This window comes from Alligator mississippiensis, chromosome 1 (genome assembly GCF_030867095.1).
Source record: "Alligator mississippiensis isolate rAllMis1 chromosome 1, rAllMis1, whole genome shotgun sequence".
NCBI lineage: Eukaryota > Metazoa > Chordata > Crocodylia > Alligatoridae > Alligator > Alligator mississippiensis.
The window spans coordinates 27,916,537-27,940,245 of record NC_081824.1 but is presented as its reverse complement, the minus strand read 5'-3'; the positions used below and the strand labels follow the sequence as shown (position 1 = coordinate 27,940,245).

At 41.6% G+C, this 23,709-nt stretch overlaps 1 long non-coding RNA gene across 1 annotated transcript in view; it reads left to right on the top strand.

Moving 5' to 3' along the window:
* Positions 1 to 3,589: 3,589 nt before the first annotated feature.
* The window catches only part of LOC132249946 (uncharacterized), a 66,810-nt gene continuing 46,690 nt past the window's right edge, over positions 3,590 to 23,709 (top strand). The window contains exon 1 of the long non-coding RNA XR_009461489.1: positions 3,590 to 3,650. This is a non-coding gene — a long non-coding RNA (uncharacterized LOC132249946). The remainder of the gene's footprint in view (positions 3,651 to 23,709) is intronic.

Here is a 23,709-nt window from a genome sequence, read left to right as displayed (position 1 = left end):
CTAGCAGGTCTGCAGCTTCCATCCTGCTGCGCCTTAACACACACAGTGTCACCCATGTCATGAGTCTTGCTTGTCAGCAGCTTGAGGTGCAGTTCCCCCAAAACCCCTGCACCTATCTCCTTGAAACTTGACGGGCTTCATTGCCTCAGCAAGGGCTACCATCCCTGCCATTTTGACCCTGCTGTGGCTTAACATATACACGTGACATGAGTTTTTTGCTTTCAAGACTTTGGGGTGCAGTTTCCCTGAACCCCCTGCACCTATCTCCTTGCAACTTGGCAGGCTTCATGCCATCAGAAGGGGCTACCATTTCTGCAAGTTTAATCTAAATCAGGCGAGATAGGACAATGTTATAGGCTGTTTTGTGCTTCCCCATTATAGCCTATGGGCGAAATGTCGAAACAGCATTGAAACAGTGAAACTGTTTCGATGAAACGAAACAGAACAGCAGTTTCAAGTTGAAACAAAATTTTAAATGAAATGCTGTTCCATTGAAACATTGAAATGCAAGTCAAAACGGAACGGTGCCATTTCCCACAGCCCTACTTTTTAACAAACTCTGAGTAAATCTTTCTATATCAGCAAGCCAAACATCTAGTACTGCGTACTCTGTCAATCCCAGTTTTGTTTTAGATAATCTTATCTAAATATTGAGTTACCTACAGAAAGTTGGTAGCTTGACTACCTACAGAAAGGTGTAAATCTCCATTCCTGGAAATTTTCAAGAGCAGGTTGCACAGACTCTTAGCTGGAATGGTTAAGTCAGGGATGATCCTGCCCTGAGAAGAAAGCTGGATTAGATGACTTCATAACATATCATCAGCCCTACTTTCCTATGATTCTATGTCTTTAGTATGGGGAATAACAAAGAGATGTTGCATAACTTGTTGTATGACTTGTGACATTCATTGCAATATCTGAAGGCATAACAGGAGGTTAGAGAAACAACTGGCAACTTGTACAGCTCAAAAAAAAATGTTTCAGATCAAGTTCACCTCTGCAGACAAAATGCACATCCCGTGGTCATGAACACAAATTGAGTGCAAACAAGAGGACAAAAGCAAAACCACCAAAAATCTATTATCAGATTACTGTAACTGGATTCTACTACACTGTCAAAAAAAGAAAATTCTGGACAAGTGCACTTTCCAGCAATAGGGCAGTCACCTTTCTACTAGTATGAAGCACTCAGCATTCAGAAAAGCTTTTTAGTGAAACAGTCAAGAGGTTCCATTGGTGGTTGCTATGACCCCTGCTCTTTTAGATGATGACCAAACCTTTTATTTCCACCCAAAAGTAAACTGGTAGCCAGTATGTAGATGGATATTCAATGGAGCTATGTGTTTGTGCCCATAGAAGAAATAGGAGCCAAACCATACACTAGCAGATGCTTCTAGGGGTCATTTTTAGTGCCTTTTAGTCTCTTCTTATATTCACTATCAAAGCCAGAGCAACTCTGGGTTGGAAAAGCATTCCCTTCTCTTTGGCTGATGTGCTAAGAGTTCTTCCTTTAGTTTTACTTTCTTTTTAACTACTTCCTGCAGCCTACCCCAACAGGATTACTGTTACCCTATAACTACTTAGTTTAAAAATAGCTCTAGTGCATATATACATAATGCATATATAGATTAATATAGTCATATATGCTAGGGTTGGAAGGGATCTCAACAGATCATTGAGTCCAACCCCCTGCCTAGGCAGGAAAGAGTACTGGCGTCAGATGACCTCAGCCTGGTGCATGTCTAGCCTCCTCTTAAAGGTAGGGGAGAGCACCACCTCCCTTGCAAGCCCATTCCAAATTTTGGCCATCTTTACCGTGCAGAAGCTTTTCCTGATATCTAGCCTAAATCTGCTTCCTGTCAGTTTGTGACCATTGTTCCTTGTTACCCCAAGAGGCACCCTGGTGGACAGAGCATCTCCAATCCCTTGCTGTGTTCCCCTAATGAATTTGTAGGAGGCCACAAGATCACCTCTCAGCCTTCTCTTGAGGAAGGCTCTCCTCATAGGGCTTGTCCTGTAAGCCCTTAACCATATGAGTGGCCCTCTCTGGACTCTTTCAAGTCTATCAACATCCTTCTTGAAGTATGGTGCCCAAAACTGGACACAGTACTCCAACTGTGATCTGACCAGTGCCGCATAGAGGGGAAGTATCGCCTCCTCGGTTCTATTTGTCATACATCTGCTGATACATGATAACGTGTTGTTAGCTTTGCCGATCATTTTGTCACACTGACAACTCATGTTCATACAATGATGACTCATGTTCATTACACATACATAGCATATACATGTATGTATATACATGTATACACACATACATATAGCTACAGAATATTGTACTAAAATGGAAATGATATGACAATATGTCACAACCTAGTTCCCTAACTGTCCAAAGTAGCCAGCTCATGAGGGAACTTGCCGCTTTGTTTTCTACATAAGAACCAAATTCAGCTATAGCTTTATGCATGTACTTGCATCTGCACTCGCCCGTATGTATTACTCAAGAGAAAAGAACTTCCCAAGGAAAACTTTTTCAGTATAACCAGACTGACCAACCCTTTTAGAACAGATAAAACATACTGGAAAAAGTGGGGGGGTTGATATTCTAAGACACTGGGCACATGCATTAATGAGCCATAGGTATGACACATTGGGTGTGTTTACACATTCATTGCCACTATTCCACATTCAATTGCCACTATTGCACACTAACACAAAATTCTCTTACTAACGTCCCTGCTTTTTTTGTGATGCTTAATGCTCATTGGAGTAATCTACTGTGCATTAGTGCGTTAACATGGTTTTTGCCAGCTGTGTTATGCACAGTAGAATTACTCCAATGGGCAATGTCTTGTGCAAATGCCCCCATTAAGTCCTTGACTTTAGTACCTGTAATAGCAGATACTAACTGAATGTGCAGTAACCAGTTATTTTACTGCGCTTCAGTGCACTAGCACTGCTCTTGCCGTGATGCAATAATGAGCTGTAGAATTAGTTTACTGCTCATTTAGTGTCTTGTGTAGACTCGCCCACTGGTTCCCAAACAAAATAAGCTGTGCTGACAAAAAACAAACATTCTCATACAGATACAACCACATATATGAAAGGCCTTCTGTCTGTGATATGAAAAACTTCAGCCACTTCCCCATCCAAACTGATAATGCTCTGCCAGCAAGTTTTGAATGTAGACCTAGCCAGATGCTATGAATGTGGTCCTGCTTATTTAAACTGCATTTGCTGAGTCAAAGGCAGACCTTCCTGGCTAAAAGTCATGAAAAAGTCCTAGTTTTCCCTATTTTCCTCTTTTCTTTTAAGGGTGAAAATTATCCTGTCATTGTAAGGAAATAAAACACAGTAGCACTGTTAGCAATGACACTGAAATGTTGTTGTTGGGTTTTGGGGGTTTTTTTTGCTTTTGGTGGGGGATGTATTTTCTTTCCAAAGACCTTCAGCAAGGACCTTAACCATTGCAATTTTTGTGTTGATTAAAAAGTGCTCTCATGTTACAGAAAGTGCTGGCGATTTTAGTTATTACTATTACTACTACAACACTATTTTCAAAATACGTTATCACTGTCATTTCAGATCTGAAGCTACACAAGGCAGTAGGGGACTGAAGAAAAGACCCATTTAGTTCCAGGTTCCTAAAGGTAATGCCTCTGCTTGCAAAATCTGACAAAGCATCACACTATGTTTTTGCTCTGTGGAGCAACTGTCACTGATGTCAATGGGAGTAGCTCATGAAGAGACGTACATTGCTCTGTGTCCACAAGCAATTTCATCTCCTAACAAGGAGAGGCCATTTGTTTGATGGGAAGGCACACAGAGATATGGAAGCATGAAGATAGAGGGTAAATTGAATTTTGTTATACATGTTCTTCCAGCTCCATCCAAAATGATTCATGCTGGTCTGTAGGATAAGGGCAACTGTCAGGGCCAATGCTGACCATGGTTCCTGCTACCATTATACTCTTTTATTACAGTAGTGAATATACAGCAGTGCTAGAGCAAACTGCTTTCTTAGCTACAGCTGAGCTCAAAGTCAGTTTTGCAAGGATGTCTTGGTGCATGCAAAGTTGAAAATAAGAAATATAAAGCAGATACTAGACTTGAGAGTTCCCTTTTATCCTCAATTAATTATTTAGGTTTCAATCCTGCATAACCGTTAGGTGCACAGGTAACTTAACTCTTAGCACTAGTCACACTGTGATCAAAAGATAACTCATGTCGTATACCTTCAGTGTACACTACTTTTACATACACTGGATAAATGTGTAACAGGGTTGGAGCTCCAGGCATGGCTATGATGTCCCCTGGTGGCTCCACGCTCCTGTCCTGTTATGGCTCCCAGGGTACCCTCCCTTTTGTCTCACCTGCAATGCCTTTTTTGGAAAAAAATAATTATGAAAAGGGAGGTTGCCCCAGGGTCCCAGAGTAAGCCCTTGTCTATTATCAGTCAGTAGGTCTCTCTTGAACCCAGACAATTCTCATCCTGACTCTCAGGTACTAGGTGGGGCCCTCCAGGCCCATCCATGGTTTAATGCAAAAGTTGCCTTAAGGTCTATTCATGGGGTCTCCTTCCACCCCTACAGCCACACTCATGCTTCATGGATCTTACCAATTAATCACTCCCATGTCAGGCCACCTTAGGTGTCCACACCCCTGTCAGGGTCTCGGCCATCCCAGCTTCTGCCCCTTTTCTCTGGCTGGTCTCTTTTGACCTAGACCCACTGCACCAAGCCTCGACTTAGGAGCTCCAGTTCCTGTCTCTCCCCTCTTGGACTTTGAGCCCCTGGCCCTGGTTTCTGCCTCTCTTGGGGTTTTGGGCCCCTGGCCCTGCCAACTACAGGCCACCTCTCTTGCAGGCTTCAACCCTTCTGGCATCTGCCTGTGTTTTGAGCCCAGTACTGACAGGGCCCAAAAACACCCATGAGCCCCTTGAACACCATTGTGGCTTACACCCCTGCCCTGGCATAGCTCAAGACCTCATGCGCTTCCAGGCACCTCTGTGGCTTGTGCCCCCTGCCCCTTTACATAGCCCCTTATAGCCACACTCAGTCTGCTAGTATAAAGCTTAAACAAAAATACACGGCCACTGGCTACAACTAAAATTATCCTCATACTGGGTCATACTTTCCTGCAAGCCATAATTCTTTACTTACAGCTGCCAGGGCAGCTCAGGTATCAGTCAGTTGCTCTCCTGCAACCATCTTGCTCTGGAGTTCTCCCTACTACTTGCGCAGGCTTTATGTGCCTCCTAAGCCCTGCCCTCTTCCTGTCAGGTGAATCTTCAGCCATCCAGAGGGGTTTTCATTCTGGACCAGTCTGCTTTCAGGGCAGCTTTCTGCTGCTGCTTTTGCTGTGTTAACCACATCCCTGCTGCTGAAGCAGAGCTCTGCCTTACCAGCCTATTGCTGGCAGCTAGCCCTGCACTGGGCACTTGTCTATGGATCCCTGGCTGCCTGTTCCCCTGCAGTCAGCTCATAATTGGCAGTGTTGCCCCCACCTGGGGATCTCCTTGCTGCTGCTTCTCCCTTAAAGTAAAAGGAGCTCTCTGGCTCTCTGTTACAAAAAGCGTAATTCATTTAACTGTATATGAATACACGCCATCATTTTTTGTTTTGCCTATTGCTTAACTTGTAAAACACATTGGTTATCTGCATGCATTGGTCAAATGTACAAACTGCTTAAGGGCATACTATCTTTCAGCCTCACTGTCTGCTTGCAATGTCATTTTATTTCTTTGAACCGAATAATAATTGGCATCAGAAGGGAAGTGGAAGCAATTGTCAAAGGGCTGCTATTAGAAGCCTTGAAATTGACAGGAGCTAGTCAATTTCAAGGCTTCTGCTAGCAGCTCTGAAACTGACTAACTCCCATCATTTTCCAGGCTTCTAATAGCAGCCCCAAAAATGACATCTAGAACTCTTATAAATGAGGGGAAACAAACAGTTTTGGGAAAGTAATCCACAGAACTGACAGCACAGTATTTGAGCATTGCTGACTTAAATTCAGAGAAGTACGTGCTCTCAGTAAGGCCTGAGGCTATGTACTTAAAACAGAATATGCATATATGGATTTGTATGCTGCATTAGGTTTTTGCATTAGAAGGTACTTTGTTGTTGATTTATTTTGTTTAAGGTACTCAGTACTCCTCAAGCACCTTATTGATGAAGAAATGTTGATTAGGAATCCCAGGTTTTATTCCAGTTCTGCCAATGACTCACATGTGACTTTGGGCAAGTCAGTTCATCTTTTTGACAAAATGGGTGGAATGTTACATGAAAATAATCCAACCAAAGTCAAGGGAACAGTTAAAGTGAGCAAAATTACATGTGTGTGTGTAGATGTCTCATTTGGGATAGAAGCGGTAAAGAACCTATGGTACAAGATGTTAAATGTACACTGATTCCCTTCAATGAGGGGTTTGAATATGTTGGAAGAAGAGCTTACTAGTAGTCTTTTATACAATTGAACCCTAATGATCAATCTAAAATTTCAAAGTCAGTTTCTGATCCATCATTGTCATAGCTTTCACACTTCCCTTGTAATTACATTAGATTTACACTTAGAGTAATTTTATGCCAGTGGATTTTAACAGTGAGTGTAGGCCTAGCAAGCAGAAAATTGTTAATCAATCATGAAATCACAGAAATTAGAGTAGGAAAATGACATGTTATTAAGTCATTCATTTCATCCCCAGGCCAGATGATTGTTGCCTACATTATAATCCTGGAGTTCTTTGTCCAGCTATTTTTCAATAATGGCAGCAAATGGGTCTTACCGCACTTTCCTAAGAACACAGCTGTTCCGTATCCTAATAGACTCTGTTTTTCAACAGCTCCTTCTGAAGTCCATTTCTAAATTTGATTTGGTTGATGTCAACCATTCTGATTTTTATTCCCTGAGCAACTCAAAACAATTCCTCTTCTCCTCTCTTAGGGTTATCACTTGTCAGGTATCTCTGCTGCAAGATGATTATCAATATCAACCCATACTATTGAAACCTTTTCCTATATAAAACTTTATTTATAGGCCAGTTATTTATAACTCATACACAGCAAAGTCCTGGTTTTCCTTGTGGCTGCTTTACTGTCAGCTACTAGAAATAGACAAAGGCTGACATCAGGTTACAAATCAATGCAAAGTGTGTATGTTAACTTTTTAGGGTATATCTGGAAGGAACAAAGCAGTGTGGGCTAATTAAATGTGCTGAGAAGCACAGTTTATTAGCCCAGGTGCCAAACAGCTCTAATACAGCTAATCAGATCCAGTTCTGGAGCTAGCATGTGCAGAGTTCACTTACGTACCTCTGCATGGTGCTGCCTTCTTCTATGTGGCTAATGTCTCTATATGTTAGAACTCGAAAAAAATATATTGTGGAATATGCTAGGTCCCTTATTTTGTATCAGTCATAGCAAAATATCATGCTTTTCTCTTTAGGAAGTTGCAGTATTTCAGGGGATTCGTATGCTTTCCTCTAGCACAAAAGTATAAAAAATTTACTTCTGGTTCTTTATTTTTATCCGTGATTAACCACATGAAACACCTAAGATTTACAGGAAAGGGGCATTGTCATAAACAGGATATGCTCTTGTCTCTTACTCTGGGAGTAACCTGCAAGTAACTACACTAAAAACAAGAGTTATGCTGTTAAAACTGGTGGGAGAGAAAGTCTGACCCAGAGCATACAGCTTTGTATCACTGATGTAACTATCAAAAAGCCAGGGAAAGAAGCAAAGGTTCACTCAAAGCTGACACTTCACTTGCTAAACAGAGAGAACTGCCTCTAGGTATCTGCTCTTTGTAATGTTCTGGGGGTTTGGGCCTTCTACCTTTCTTTTATGCCTGTCACTACCAATTGACAACTTGCCTCCCCACTGAGCTGATCTGCTTCTGCCAAAACAATGTCACCTGTCAGTCACTGCTGTAAGAAATGATGCTTTTGGAAGTGTCATTTCATACAGCAGGGGACCTCTAATACAACATTTGTGAAGCGAGAGCTATACATATTTAGATGTGTGCTGAATCTTTGTTGGGGACATGCTAGATGAACAGAGGAGGAATGGCAGGACCAGGAGGATAATATTAAAATAAAATAAAAACCCAAGGCAATTAGGGTGCAGGGGCACTGCCTCCTCCCTGGGGAACAAAGGGCTAAGCTTTAAATCAGCTTCCCCTTCTCCTTACATACAAGACTGGCTTATAATTTAGCTCAGCAACAGCTGATGCTCAAAAGAAGGGTGTGTGTGTGTGGGGGGGGGGGGACGACGACAATGTGGTATGTACTTCTGAAACACTATTTCAGACATCACACAATCATGGGTTGTTCTTCTAAATGAACCTGCCCTCACCCTCCATAAATAACTTCCTTTGCAGTAACTCTCACCCTTGCAAATGGCCAAAAGGCACCCACCATTGCTCTCTTCAGTACTCATTGAATCATAGACTGTCCCCTTCATCCCCTCCATGGGCCTCTCTTCCATACTCCCACTCCTTCCCTTAAAGACATCTGCTTCCTGCCTTCTTGAAAGCATAGGATGCCTCTGCCTCAAACTTCTCTTACGTCCCTGATGTACTCAAGCTCTTAGGAGAAAATCTTCTTTTCCTTCAAAGAGAACCAGAACAGTGTGAGAGCATGCTCTGAGCTCAACACTGCTCCAGACTCTTAACAGAGGGAGGGATGCTCTGAGGTACTAAAAGCCATCAGCCTCCCTTCATTACCCAGCCCAGTATGTAGTGCTACAGTGAGGAGACTGGAACCTGCCAGTCCTTCCTCCTCTGTCCATTGTGTTGCTGGAGAGATGGGGAAAGAGGAAAGCATGGTATTTGGTGGGTTCATTATTGGAAGGAGCCAATATAACCTCTCCTTAGCAATTGCCTCTAATTTGGATGTTTGGGAGACAGGGGAAACCATCTTTGAGCCAGTTGGATGTTTTAGCCCAGGTTGTAGGTCTGGACACCCAGCAGGGGAGGTGTCAGATTTCTATTCTGCTCAGTGTATGTTCATTTATTTTGGTTCCTTCCTGTAAATATTATCCCTTGAGGAAACCTCCAGCTGCCTTCTTTACTGCTGTTTTTAATCTCACAGACAGCAAGGGTCTGATCCTGCCAACATGCATGGGTCTGCTTAATTTTACTTGTGTAACCATTAATTTCAGTGGAACTACTTGTATGAAATTTAGCCCATCTGGAGTGTACCGTTAAGTAATCATATCTTGAGTTATATCATTTTGGACCAAGGAAAAAAATTTATGAGACAACATAAGAAGGAAAGTGCAGTATTCATATAGCAAGAATAAGATTGGGGGGGAAAGAATAATAGACCTGGGACACTGCATCAAAAAATAAATATTGTAAATCAGCAGGATAAAGACAGTTAGAGCCTAAATTCTGAAACCTGCCTGAGCCCTTTAAACAGGATATAATTCTTTTTCCAGACTAGCTAAAGTGACTTAAGAGTAGACACTGATGTGAGCACTTTTCAATTCCACTTTTGGTCTATGATGTAATTATTTTGGCGACTAATAAGCCACACAAGATTGCACCTACAACTTGGTTAGTTTGACACAGCTAGGAGATAAGATAAGAGACCCAACACCTCCAGGCCCAGCTCTGAGTCACTGTCTCTGATGAGGATGTGTCACTCTGTCCCTTATCTAGGGCACAAGAAACTGCAAGGTATTTTGGAGCCTCTTGGCATAGGAAGCTAGCATTTCCTGGTGTGGTGTGTTGATTCAATTAATTTGGAATAAACACAAGAGATAAGAGTTGTCGACCTGCCTGCTCCTAGGCACTGAAATATTTACTAACCACCTAAGAGACAGGCAAGGGGAAAGAGACTGGATTAGCTGAGCTACAGAGGAATCAGTCACAAACAGAACACTTAGAACATTTCTTAGTGTTTGAGCGTAACAGTGATGCCCCTTAGTGTTATGGGTCACATTGCTTTCAAAGGAAACTGCCTCAGGACCCCCCAAGAAGAAACCTTATTTGGTCACCTGCCTGCAGGACCCCTTGAGGGGCCATGCTGTGGCTTCTTGAGGGGCAAGTCTCTGTGGCCTAGTCACTGACTTCCAGGCCCAGAATTCCAGCTCTTCCTAGGGTGAAAAGGGCATCTATATGTCCTGCTTGTGAAACTATTTACAACAACTATTTATAGAAATGCATGCTCACATTGAACCCCCCCCCCCAGTATATTCCCCATCAGAACTGCAGGCAAGAAATCAGCCCACTTAGCTTCTTTGTCATAGCTACCAAAAGGAAATGGATCTTCAGGACACATGGATGGGTTTATTGGACAGTAATACAGCTCAAGGGTCTTGATCAAACCTTGAAAAAATTATGGTATCTTTGCTTTCCTTCCCAGGTGAGAAACAATCTTACTCACTTGGATGCAGAAAGAGTAGAGCAATGCAATGGTGATGTCCCATTGAACATCATGGACTTCTCTGTTGCTACTTCCAAACTGTGGTATTGCTGGTTGCCCATAGCACATCTTACACTTTCGCCAGATAGTCTACTATACCTCTGTGCTTGGTGCATGATATCATTTAAACTTTTCATCCAAAAAATGCATTAGCAAAGGTACTCAAGAAAATGTGGATGAAATTATCTGAAACAGCAGTATAGAAAGCAGCTGCTATAGAAATGGAACAAAAAAAGAGTTAACTCAGCCCACAATTATCAAGATGCAAATGATAGTGATTTTGTAGTATGACTAACCTGAACAAGTAAATGTGACCAAAGACTGATCTCACTATCTTCCACTCTAAGTTCTGTGGATATGTTATGCTATCCCTATGTGGATGCACCACTGGAGCAGGGAACACAAGAAACACTTACCTCTCCTATCCAGCGCATTCTGGGAACCAGGAATAATTTGGTTCTAAAGCACTTGAAAGCCCCAAGATAGAAGATAACTAATGGACCAACTAGATCCAAAGGGGTTGGGTCAGCACCACATGCCAGTATGTGAGAATGTCAGTAATGGGGAGAGCTTCAACTATAACTGAAATAGGCATAGCAAAGGGATCACTTTCTATGCTCCATTCAGGCATCTAGAGGCATTTTGCACTTATAAGACATATGCCTACAGGTAGCATTACTCCAGTCATGTACCGCCCATTCCTCTTGAGCAAGACACAAGCTTCTAAGAACCGTATCATTAAAGCATCTGGTTAACCTGCTGCCTTCTGAAGTCTTGGTGAGATATGCTTCACTAAGGTTGCTTATGCATTTAAAAACAAGCATTCTGACCTTAGCTTCTGCCAGTGTGAATCCAGTGTAACTCCACTGAAGACAACAGTTCAACAAATTATCTGCCCATATGCCTCTTGAATCATTAATATTAATTACTTTATATTGCTTTTTTAATTTAACAAGATATACCTATTCCTAGCTCTGAACATATTCACACAAGAACTGTGTGGGTGTGTACGGTGAAGGGGAGGGGGGCAGAAATTAGTAACTAATATAGAGAAAAACACTAAGAAAACAATTACAGAGAAAAGAAACAGCATGACCTGAGTTAAAACATTTGGTTTTCTTCTGGGTACTCACAAAAAAAAAAATAAAAAAAAAAAAAAATCAGAAAATGGATTATATTGGAGCAGCTCAGAAAGCAAGTTACAGAAAACTGTGCTTACCAATGGGAATGTTTTTCGCTGGATACAGAGATGCCAAATACAGATTAAGGACTAAACACACATTTTAAAATACTTTATCTACAACAGAGAATCCTAGACATGCTTTGGTGGAGCAAGCCTAAGTGTTAGATTGAATTCTCACAGTAAAAGGAGGCATCGAGGAAAACCAGAGATAATGTGGGAATGTACAATAGTGGCAGAATGAAGAACTGTCAAAATACACATAGGGTGAAGGAACTATGGAAGACAGTGGTCATCATTGGCAATCCCTTGATTTGAGGATGATCTCTTCCACAGCTCATTGATAGGTCCTGAGTTGACTTAAGAGCTATAGATCTGCCAAATCTTGGGCTACATATCTGTCATCAGAAGTTGCAGGTCCTTCTGCAAGGGAGGGTAGTCTTCAGATTGGAATTCCTCTCCCTTTCTTTCCTCCTCTCTCTTGTCTGTATTTAAAGGGCTCTTTATGGGCTGCTGCTTTCTTGAGGTTGCAGCACCATTGGAGTCAGTTGTCAGCCAGGTCCTCCCAACTCTTGATGTCAACATCCATTTTCTTGAGGTATACCTTCAATGTGTCCTTGTTTCCTCTGGTCACCACAAGATTTTAGACCATTACTAAGATGGGAATACAGCACTTATTTTGGGAGCCAAGATTCAGGCATCCACACGGAGTGTCTGGTTCAGCAAAGCGGGTGATTGAGGATCACTAACTCAACGCCGGTGAGATTGGTTTCATAAAGGATTCTGACATTTGTAAGGTGATCTTCCCATCTAATGTGGAGGATTTTCCAGAGGCACCATTGGCGATACTTCGCCAGACAAAGCAACATATTGTTTAAAAAAAAAAGAAAAGAAAAGAAAGCAGGGAATTCAACATAAGACAAAGAAAATAAACAAAACAAGTTCTTTATCCTTGTCCTTATCCTAATTAAACTGCATTTGCAATATAGTCCACTAGAAAGGTTGCAGCTGAAGCAATACAAATCAAATTAGAGGGAGTCAAGTGATCTCATTCTATTCCCAGCTCTATTTCATTTTCACTGTTTAACATCTAATTTATCTGAGCCCCTGTTTCCCCAAAAGAGTAATGATGAGTGCCATTATCACCCTTCTTTTAAAAAAGTTTTCTCAAATGAAAAGTGCTGGGTTTGAGCCAAGTATTATCACATGCAGCGTGTTGTACAAGCCTCGCAATTCCTTTTTCTGATTAGTATCCAAAGCCTTCAGTTGTTATAATGTAAAAACATAGAATCATAGGGTGTTAGCAAGGACCACTGAATCTAGTCTCCTGCATCTGTTGGCAAACATTTGATGGATCTGGATGATCCATAAAAAGCAGAGGGAAAGGCTATAATATGCAAAAGGCATACAACATATAGGCAAGTGATAACAATTTAGTGTGTTTTTGGCCTTTTGATGTTTGCTTATGGTTTCAGGATTTTTCCTTTCCCCAAAATGCCACTAAGCCCTCCCCACCTCCCTGCAATCAGATAAACTAGTCCTGGATAATTCATATAATTCATAAGACTTGAATTTCCCATCCTTATATGGAGTTGCTCTTGAATAATTTGATTATAGGGATTTAATAGACTCACCCAAGGAACAATTAAAATCAATGGGACAATTTATGGAATAAGTTACCAGTCAAAATGATTAAAGGAAGTAGAATCTGGGTAATTTTTCAGGAACTCTTATTTTTCTTACTGTATGCACAAGAAACTACATTTTCTATTGAGTTTCACAACCATGAAAATTATCCAGATCCCTTAGAATTTGCTGACCATTTTCTTATTATTTGCTCAGCATTCCTCATGTCCAACACTAGCATTTTCAGCAAACTTTGGGATTTTTTTGTAAACAAGCCTTGCTCACTCTGGAGCACTGGAAGAGCTTTTTATGTGGGCTTGTGTTTAGCAAGCAAAGTTAAGTCAGGGTGTTTTTGAGGTGAGTTTTTGTTCCATACTTTATATCTGCTTTTATAAGTCATTTTGGGTTTTAAGGTAAGTGGCCCTGAGCTTTCTGGGGGGAAGGCCAGCATATAAATTTAATAATAAAATAAATAATTTTTGTTTATAGCATCACAAACATCAGAACTTTTCAAAATCTTCTTACTATAAATTCTGCCTTTTCTGCCCTCTCTTTCAATGTTCATTTGCAACTCTGTTGAAAAGAATACAAATACATGAAGTATTTCCAGGAATGCTGAAATGCCTTGTGTGTTAACAGGTGAATCTCAGAGCAGTAGACATAATGGAAACTCAAGCTTCATAGCATTCCACTGAAGATAACTTATCATGAGGTTCAAAGGCAGTTAGTCCCTCAAATATTTATTTTTATATGTGCTAAATGCATTCTTAAAAGCTTAAATGCTTATCAGGAAAACACCACTAGATCAATAGTACTGTGTTTAAAAAAACCTTGTCTAGCACAAGGTGGCTAACATGAGTCATAGTTCATAGAAGTCAAAGATATGGAAACAGAGTGGGTGACGTTTTGTAGGGAGTTTTAACTGGTCTTTCCCATTGTACCTAAAGATTTGTAAGCAATCCTCCTGTGCTTGTAAACAACAGAACGGTGATATGCACCTATTTAATGTGTAGCTATAAACACAAACTGTGTACTCAGATATCAAAAGTATTCTCCTTGGGCTGGCAAATGCCTGCATGTTAAATTCCAGGTCCCTATTTGCAAACTTTCCTTTGCCTTCAAAATATCCTAGTGAACTGGAAAGATCATGTATAAGTGAGGTTAATGTTTGGTTCAAAACTGACTCAGTTTGAAACTGACTCAGATGTTAAATAAATGGCAATATTACCATAAAGCACATTAACTGGCTTGTAACTGAGCTGAAGATATCACAACAGTAGTAGCTGGATGCTGAAGCCATATAAATCAAATCAGAAATGTGTCATGTATTTTAACAGTGAGGGTGGTACAAACTATCATCAGAACAAACTACCAAGATCAGTGATGGATTCTCCATCTCTTGCTGTTTTGCAGTCAGGACTTGGATGCCTTGCTGGAAGATACACATAGTAAAACACAATGAATTAGGCTGGCTGTAGGAGCAACTGAATGAAATTCCATAGCCTGTGTTATACAGGAAGTCAGACTACACGATCTAATTCTTAGACTAAACACGTGGTGTGAATTACGAGTACTGTGCAGTTAGTTCACAAACCACCCTAAACACTGAAAAAAAGCCATCTAAGCTATTCTGCAAAGACTTTAGAGTAGTGCATACATTCAAATTAGAATTAGGATGTGGATTATTTTCAGATAGAAAGAATGGGATTCGTTTTTAATGAATGTTATTGGTGAGTAACAACTTGACTAGTTCTAGGAAAATTTGACCTCATACTATCCTTTGAAGTAATTCACTATCCTGATAGAAACTGGAACACACTTTCCAATATCATCCCCCTTACAAATTCTAGTTACACTTCTTAAAGTAGCAGTAGTTGCCTAATAACTAATAGCAAGCTGAGACTTAATAATGTATTTGTTGGAGAACAAATAGAAGAGATTGTGCCCTGCCGTCTTGTAATGTGTATGTTGACTGTGACTGCAGCTGGCTTTCTATCTTTAGCAGTAATGCCATGTTGATAATAAAAGTCTCATATGTATTAAGTAGTTTGGATACCACCCAACCAATACCCAATTTTAGATGGTCTGTAAAGCTGATTTTCATGTATAGGACTTGGGTATAAATATAATTTTATTTTATTTCCTGTTACTAAAAATATAAATGCAAATATGTATAATTTTTTTTTTTTTATAAAACTGGACACAAGAAAGAGAATCAAAGAAGTCTATGGTGCCCTCTTCTAGGATAACTACAATAGGTCTGATCTTGTGAGGACATCTTTGCATCCCTTAATGCATCATTAATAAAAGCCAGAACAGCTGCATTTATTATGCTCTCCATTTAATGATTTTCAGAAGGTCAATATATTTTAGGCTTTTGTGAGAGTGCAAAAATTGCATGCCCACACGAGCTGTTAATGTAATAGTTTAATTTAGAAATGATCAAACTAAAGGCACTTATCAGAAGTATAAAGGGCGAGGATAATTACAGAGGTGACATGAGTAGATTGTGCATCCTTCATGTCATGTTCCACTGGAAATAATGGCAGGAGTCATTGTGACCTATGTTGAAATGTATTAATTGACCATTGTTATTGTATAATGACTAAATTAGCTTACTGTTAATCAAAAAGCAAGAAAAAAATTATCCCTCAAAGAACTACTATTCTTGGATTCGGGCCTCTTTCCTTCCTACACATGCTGCAGAATACTACCCTCCTCACCAGAGTTTCTACGCGCTTTTCAGTGGCACCTAAATGATGTGAGCAGCACTGCATTCTTCCATCTCATTGGTCTTAATTATTTTGTTTAAAGTTTTAAGAAATGATTTGTAATTCCTGAATGCAGTGTCAACATGTGCCTTTTTGCACTTGCACAACTGTCTTTCTAATCACCATTATGCAGGACGACCTTCTACTCCGTCTGGGCACCTGCCCCAAACTGGTTATTCATTTAGACCTAACAAATGAAAGATCCCAAATATTTCTTATGAATCCACCCCTAACAAAATAGATTAGTGAGCCAACATACCCATATCCTACTAGATTCTATGGTAATCCATCATTGATGGGTTCCCATTCCTCCCCTTCTCCCCCTGATTATTTGGTGTCTTGCTAAACTTCTGTCCAAGGGCAAATTCTTTTTGTCTACTACACCTGGGAGGCTGTTAAGCATGCCCAAGGATAAAGATATATTCTGGTTACACAATACTTGCTTTGCAAAGTCTACTGTTGAAAACAAAATTGCATCATATTAGATGATTTTGCAATACAGGGCAGATACTAAAATTAAACAAGTTTCAGCTTTTGGTGTATGTTTTGGAATTATTCAGTTATAGAATGGGAAATTTTAGAATGTTCGGCATACAAAAAGGAAATGAGTAAAGAAAGTAGACATGCAAGTAAGGAAATGTAGAAAGGACTTTAATTGCGATCTTGGAAATGTCCTTCATTTGGAGATAGTGCCTAATTTGAGTCCACTGACTTTCCTAAATGCTTTTGGTTAGAGAGTTTCTCTTATGCCAGTGCAAATTAACACCACCAAAGACAATGCAGAGAGCCAAAATATAGAGCCGAATCAAAAGCCTAATAAATGCAACAGGAGTCTTTTTAGTGAGAATACATTTTGATATAGACTATTGCATCTATAAATGTAGCCTTGAGGATATGGATGACATTCTATATATACCGTCCCTACAGAATGCCCTGTTTCACTAAAGATTCTTTGGGTAGATGTGATAACTTTTATTGAATCAACTAAATGGTTGGACAAAATGTTCTTTGCAAGTTTTGGGATACAGACACCCTTCTTCAGGCATAAGGAGACTGCTGGTGTTTTGAATTCTCCAAGGTAGAAAAGAAGCCAATTTTTCTTTTCTACCTTGGAGAACTCAAAACACCAGCAGAGTCTCTCTATGCTTGAAGAGAGATGCTTGGGCATCATTTGTGCCCAAAAGCTTGAAAAGAACATTTTTTCTAGCTATTTAGTTGGTTTAATAAAAGATATCACATCTACCCAAAGAACCTGGCATGCCTATGTCCTTAGGCCAACATGGCCACAACCAACAACCCTGTTTCACTAAAGGACATGATGAGGAATGGACTGCATTCAAAAGCTTATCTAAAGCCACCCCAGTCATGCAGTTGGTCCAATAAAAGATATCACCTACAGCCATCCTTGCCTATTTCACTCAAGTGTCATAGGAATTACATATACACTTTATTTTAGATTTATCTCTTTCCAGAATGACATATTCTCAAGAAGTCAATTCTGACACTCTGCACGCTGATGAATTTGTGAAAAATGTAGGTAAGAAAACTGACTATTCAAACTGAGAGGGGTGCAGAGTCACTAAGGTAGAATTTTATAAATTAAAACACAGCACAACGGTGACAGATAGCTGGAGGCAAATCTAAATTCAGAACAACTGGTGTTTATTAACTCAAACTTTCACAAATCTTGGCAGTGTTAAATATAATAAGGTTCATTTACACAATAATCTGCTCTTAAACTGTTTTCCCAGGGTATGACATGGAATGTACACTTTTGAATAATGTATATATATATAGGCATTAAACGTCAAATTTTATGCACAGTGGAATTCTTGTTTTCTAGCCAACTCTACTGAAATCTAGACTGAATTGGAAATAATGAATCCAACTTCAGAACTTGAAAAAAAAGTTAGAGCTGTATGGTTTGCTCATGATTCAAAGAGGAGCCATTAAAATCTTGAAAATGCCTGGCAACAATGATTATAACAGCAGATACTATTCAAAACCAGGAATGTTTTCCTAGTTAGATTGCCAACTTTCGGCTTTTTGTGTATAACCAGTAAATTATGATTAGAGAACCACACACACACAGACAAATCATAGGACTCTTATAGCAGAAATATTAACAATTTGTAGCTAGTGAAGGACTTGCTCCTAGACATGTAGGGGAAATATCGAAAAAAAAAACCCAGAGAGTAAAGAAAATAATATTTAATTTAATTTGTTTCAGTCATTTTTGCATTTGCTTTTGGTAAATTCTCATGTGTGAGTTTTGGTATTATGCTCCCCCCAAAAACCCAAATATCACTTTTATCTTGCTGAAAATATGCAGGGAGCAAATATTAAATCAAGATAATGTTCATATTTGCATCATTAGAATTACACTCATGTAGTCGGGGAAGATGTACAATACCAAATGAGTTATAGTACTAGTCTCAACCTAGGATCACAGCTCAAATAGTAAGGCAAAGTCCATTAAAATGGCAGCAGGTTGAGGGTGGGGCAGGAGCAAGAAAGGGATCTAAAAAATCATGATCTGGACCAGGCAATTATTTCAGCTGGAGAGCCACTTAAGGATTTTTGGTGAGCTGTCAAGGCCTGCAAGGGTAGCTCCACCCCTTGACATGTGCCCCAACCCTGGTCATCATCTTGGGATCAGAAGTATCACCCCTTACCCCTTACCCCTGACATTTGCCACTGAAAGTCTTTCTCCTTGCCCTTGGAACTATTCCTTTTGGGAGGGAGATTGACATCTTGGAACTGGAATTAAAACAAGTCATATACTAAAAATCAAACATCTACTATAACATATGTTAATTTTATTTTAAAACATATTTTGTCCTGATTTATGTGTGCTTGCACAGTGTATATAGTGGTGACTGTATAATAGCTCAAAATAAAGTCTTATTCTTTTATTTTATGTGTGGGGCATGTGTGGGGAGTGGTGGGTGGAGTATATGTGGGGGTGAGTGTGGGATGTGGAGGAGGATGTGGGTAGGTTTGGAGTTTTGGGGGGTGTGGGTGTGTGTGTGGAGTGTGGGGAGCGGGTCTGGGGTTTGTGAGAGGTGTAGGGGTGAGTGTGTGTGGGGGGTGTGGGGGTATGGTTGTGCATGTGTGTGTGGGTGTAGGTATAGGGTGTGTGGGGGTTGTGGGTGTAAGTGTGGGTGTGGTGGGGTGTGAATGTGGGGCCCCCACATGCCTCCCCATGGTACACAGATACCACTATTGGAAGCAGCAGCAACAGCAGCAGGCAGTGGGCCCACAGGGTGCTCAAGACCTGCAACAGGTGGAGCCCCATGGCAGACAAGTCCTGGGAGCTGCATGAGTCAGCACAGAGCTGGCCTGGCTCAGCCCAGCCTGACAGTGTGCGGCTCCCATGGCTCCCAGCTGGAGTGCTGGGAGCCCCACATGATGGTACAGAGCTGGCCCAGTCTGATGGTATGCAGCTCCCCACTGGAGCACCAGGAGCATGGGGAACCATAAGCCACTGTGCTTGGCCATCTCTGTGTCTTCATGTGGGCTCCCAACACTCTAGTGGGTAGCCACACATGGAGGCATAGACCTGGCATGGCCCAATGACACAAGGCTCTCACAGCTCCTGGCTGCAGTGCTGGGAGCATCACATGGTGGCATGGAGGCAGCCTGGCCAAGTCCAGTCACTTGTGGCTCCCCACAGCTCCTGCTGGAGTGCCAGGAGCTGCAGGAAGACATGCACCATTGGGTAGGCCTGGCTCTGAGCCTCCATGGGGCTCCAGAAGTGCTGGGAGGTGGGAGTGCTGGGAGCCTCATGGAGATGGAGGCACAGAGGTGGCCCGGCCCAGTGGTGTATGGCTCCACTCAGCTCCTGGCCAGAGTCCCAGGACCTGCACGAAGTGGCACCAACTGGGGCTGAGCCAGCCAGAGTCCCAGGAGCTGCATGTGCAGCACAGAGTGGGGTGATCACTAGCAGCTCCCCATCTTTCTCCCAACTTCTTATCAATGGGAGTCTCTGGGAACTTATCTTAAATTCTACTCCTGCACAGAGGGAGGGCTGGGGAACAGCCATGGGGTCATCAGGCAGGAGCCTCTGCTATGCAGAAGCTTCCTGTCTCCAGCACCTCCTGCCTTGGGTTGGCGGTGGGGTAGGTCAGACCAGGCTGGAATGGGGATTGGTTGCTTAGGAACCAGAGCCTGAGTGACTGCTGCAGCTGGGACCTCTAAAATCCTGTGCTTCTGAAAGCCAATGCCTCCCTCCACCTTCCTGAGAGGCAGCCATGGGCTACTAGTAATTGTCTTTTGGAGGGGCCCCATGGACTGGATAGAATGGCATGGTGAGCTGGATCCAGCCCACAGGCTATATTTTGCCTACCCCTGATTTAGAGACCGTCATTTTAGGGGAAAAGAAAGCCAAAACACAAAATCCAACTTTCTAATTAGGCATTTGCCTAATGATTAGAGATAAAGAAACCATTTAAAAGGAAAAAAATAGTATAAATAATTTGTAAGCTCTTTCATAAATTGTCTCCTACACTAACAAACAAAATACACATAGCTCAGAGTATCACTGCCTAGGGATCTGCCACAAAATCAGGGAAAAGACCAGAACAGAAAGATTATTAAAACAGACAATTATTTTAGAACAGAGGTGGATTTTTAATCTAGCTATTGGAAATGTTTTGTAATAGAGAATGGGAAATGCTGGTGCCACCTCTTGGTGAGAATGGAGAACTGGAAATTACTGTGGTGAATTTGCATAATTTCAAAGAATGGCATGAACAGGAACATAACTGGCAATGTTCTATTCATTGAACATAAATCACATAAGGGTTTATGGATGTGATTTTTGTATTGGGTTATACCAGTTTTTATTCTATGAAGATGTACATATGTGATTGACAATGAACTTGATGGGACCATTAGTGTTTAAGGTCAAGGGCATGCTCAAGTGTTTACAGGACTAGGGTCCTAGCATTTTGCATTTTGATTCAATATGTTCGTAGATAAAATTAATCATAACATCGAAAACATTGGACAAAATTCAGTTGAAGCTCAGGAATGTGGGTGAGGTTAGATTGTTTGATTCATGACTAAGCAACATGATTTGTCAACTCCAGGTGGAAGAAGAGAGCAGGTTAGACAGACATTTGGCTGGAATGGTTCATTCAGTTGAGCATGGGGTCAGTGTAGATGACCTCATGAGGTCCCTTCCAGCACTACTTTCCTATGATCCTAAATGGGTGACTATCATCTGCAAATGTACAGACTGCATTTGAAATGACTCTGCTTGGCTCACCATTGCATGCCCTGTTTACTTAGACGCTACCAGGGATAGATAATTTGATCCAATGGGAGTCATTTGTTTGAAAGAGAACACTTGAAAAAGCAGTGTGAGTTTTCATGTGGAAGTGTCCTTTATTACATTATGGCAATGGACCAAATTCTGCTTTAATTTCTACTGAGCCTGCTTCCATCCTCAGTATACTCCAGACTCAGGATTGAAATAAGGACATTTGAAGGGAGTGCCAGTGCTCCAGGATGCTTTAATCTGGGGAGCTGGTTCTGCAGAAAATAGGAGCCATTTGCTAGACAGTTGAGGAGGAGGTTCAAAAGATGTAAAGGTTTTGGACGTTGAGACCCAGCAGGCTTTAGGAGAACAAGAGGTTTGAAGCCATTTAATTTGGTCTGTCTCCCAATGGACTAACCATGCTTTGATACTGCAAGGTGATATAGTAAACATTTTTCCTGGCAGCTTGCTTCCATCCTTCATTCGCCAACTGTCCATGAGTGTATGTGATAGACGCAACTCTTCTTTGTCAGATATTAGGCCAATGAGCAAGGAATAGTACTCATTTGCTGAAACCTCCCCAAATCTAGATTGTAGTGGTTTCAACATATATATGCAAATATGGTAAGGTCATGGCAATTCCTTCTTCAGCACTGTTTTACTGTCCAGTTATATATTCCACGTGCATGGAATATTTTGCCTCAGTGGAACAAATCTGAATGATAAATCAACGTGGCTGGAGAGGAGGATGTAGAGTGTTTTTGTGGTTAAGGCGCTGGCCAGGGACACAGTTCAAGCCTCTATCAGATACCCTGTCATTTACTCCCTCGGTACCTGTAAAATGGGAGTAATTATTCCCTCCCACCTTTCTTCTAGTTTATTTTTACTGGGCACTGTTTGTAAGTGGGACTATCTGTGACTTTGAACCTAGGTCGGCAGTCTTCCCAGCTCAATCACTTATCCCAGCCTACCACCTCGCCAGCTGACCACTCAGACAGGGCAAGGCTAGCCAGAAACCTCCATCAGGTCCTAGGCATCTGCCCACTCCATGACACCAGAGTGGCTGGTCAGGGTCAGCTGACCCTTTTCTTCCTCCCATATAAATGCCTGACACAGAACAGGGAGTGTTTTGCTGCTCCCTATGGCTTATTTGATCTCCTGGCTTCTTGACTCAGCTTGCCCTCTGACTCTGCACTCTGCCTGATCTTCCAGCTTCCATTGCTCATGTTGCCCCTCAGACCCAGTTCTTAGCTTAACCTTCTGGCTCCTGATCTGTCTTATGCCTGGAATCTGCTCGCTCCTCCTGAATCCAGTCAACCCCTTGGGCCCCAGGTGACCTCTAAACCTGGACACCCACAATCCAGCCTGACATTATCTCTTTTTTTGTGTGCACCCTGTAGCCAGCACAATGAGGCCTTGCTCTTAGTCAGGGCTTCTGGGTGCTGCAGTATTAAAATTCAATGCAAAAAAAAATGTAAAGGTTTAACTTAGATGCCCAAAGGTGGTTTGCGAAAGTATAACTTGAAATTTTGGCCCCCCTGGATGTTGAGTGTTGCAGGGAGGGAGGGAGGGAAGGAGATTTTACTTCCTTGTGCAAGAGCAGCTGTGATTGTGGCAGTGGTATGAGCTGTCTGCCTTAGTGTAAGGTCTGTAAATCAGGGGTAGACAACCCCCGGCATGGGTTGCAAAGTGTGTCACGTGGAGGCATTTTGCTTGTTATATGCACTTTGGGGTGGATGGCAGGAAAGGGGCTGGGGCTGTGATGCCACAACAAAGATCAGGCTCTTTGTGGCTCCCTCACCATCCATCCCTATGGCCATCCAACATCTTGACAGATGAAAGGAGATGCGTGTGGCACACCAACATCTTACAAGTCAGAGTTGTGGATTTTTTTGGCACTCTGCGCAAAAATATTGCTGACCCCTGCCCTAGATGCAGGCTACTGCAGCATCAGCAGTGGCAGCAATGACACAGGCTCCCTGGAACGTGGCATTCTGGAGCCCCCTCTGAATTGGTGCTGCTTACCTCTGCCCTGCCCCCCATGGTCTCATCCTGGTCCTAATCCCATTTGAACATTGTCTGGTGTTTAGGGGCTTCAAAAGATATATAGTCATTAATATAAACTCCAGGATTCAGTGGAGGTCACTGAAAGAAAATGTTGAGCATTTCCCCTACCTGGGCACCCACCTTTCCCAAAACATAAACATAGATGATGATATTCAAGACTGAGTGAAATCTGCCTGTGCTGCTCTTGGACATCTCTAAAATTGTGTCTTTGATGATCTTGACATCATCAAACCAAATTTTTTGTCTACCAGACAATCCATGCTGTTGCCATTCCTACCCTACTATATGGTGTGAAACCTGGGCAACATATTGGAAACACCTGAAAGCCTTGTAAAGTTACCATCAATGATGCCTTCAGAAAATCCTCTATATC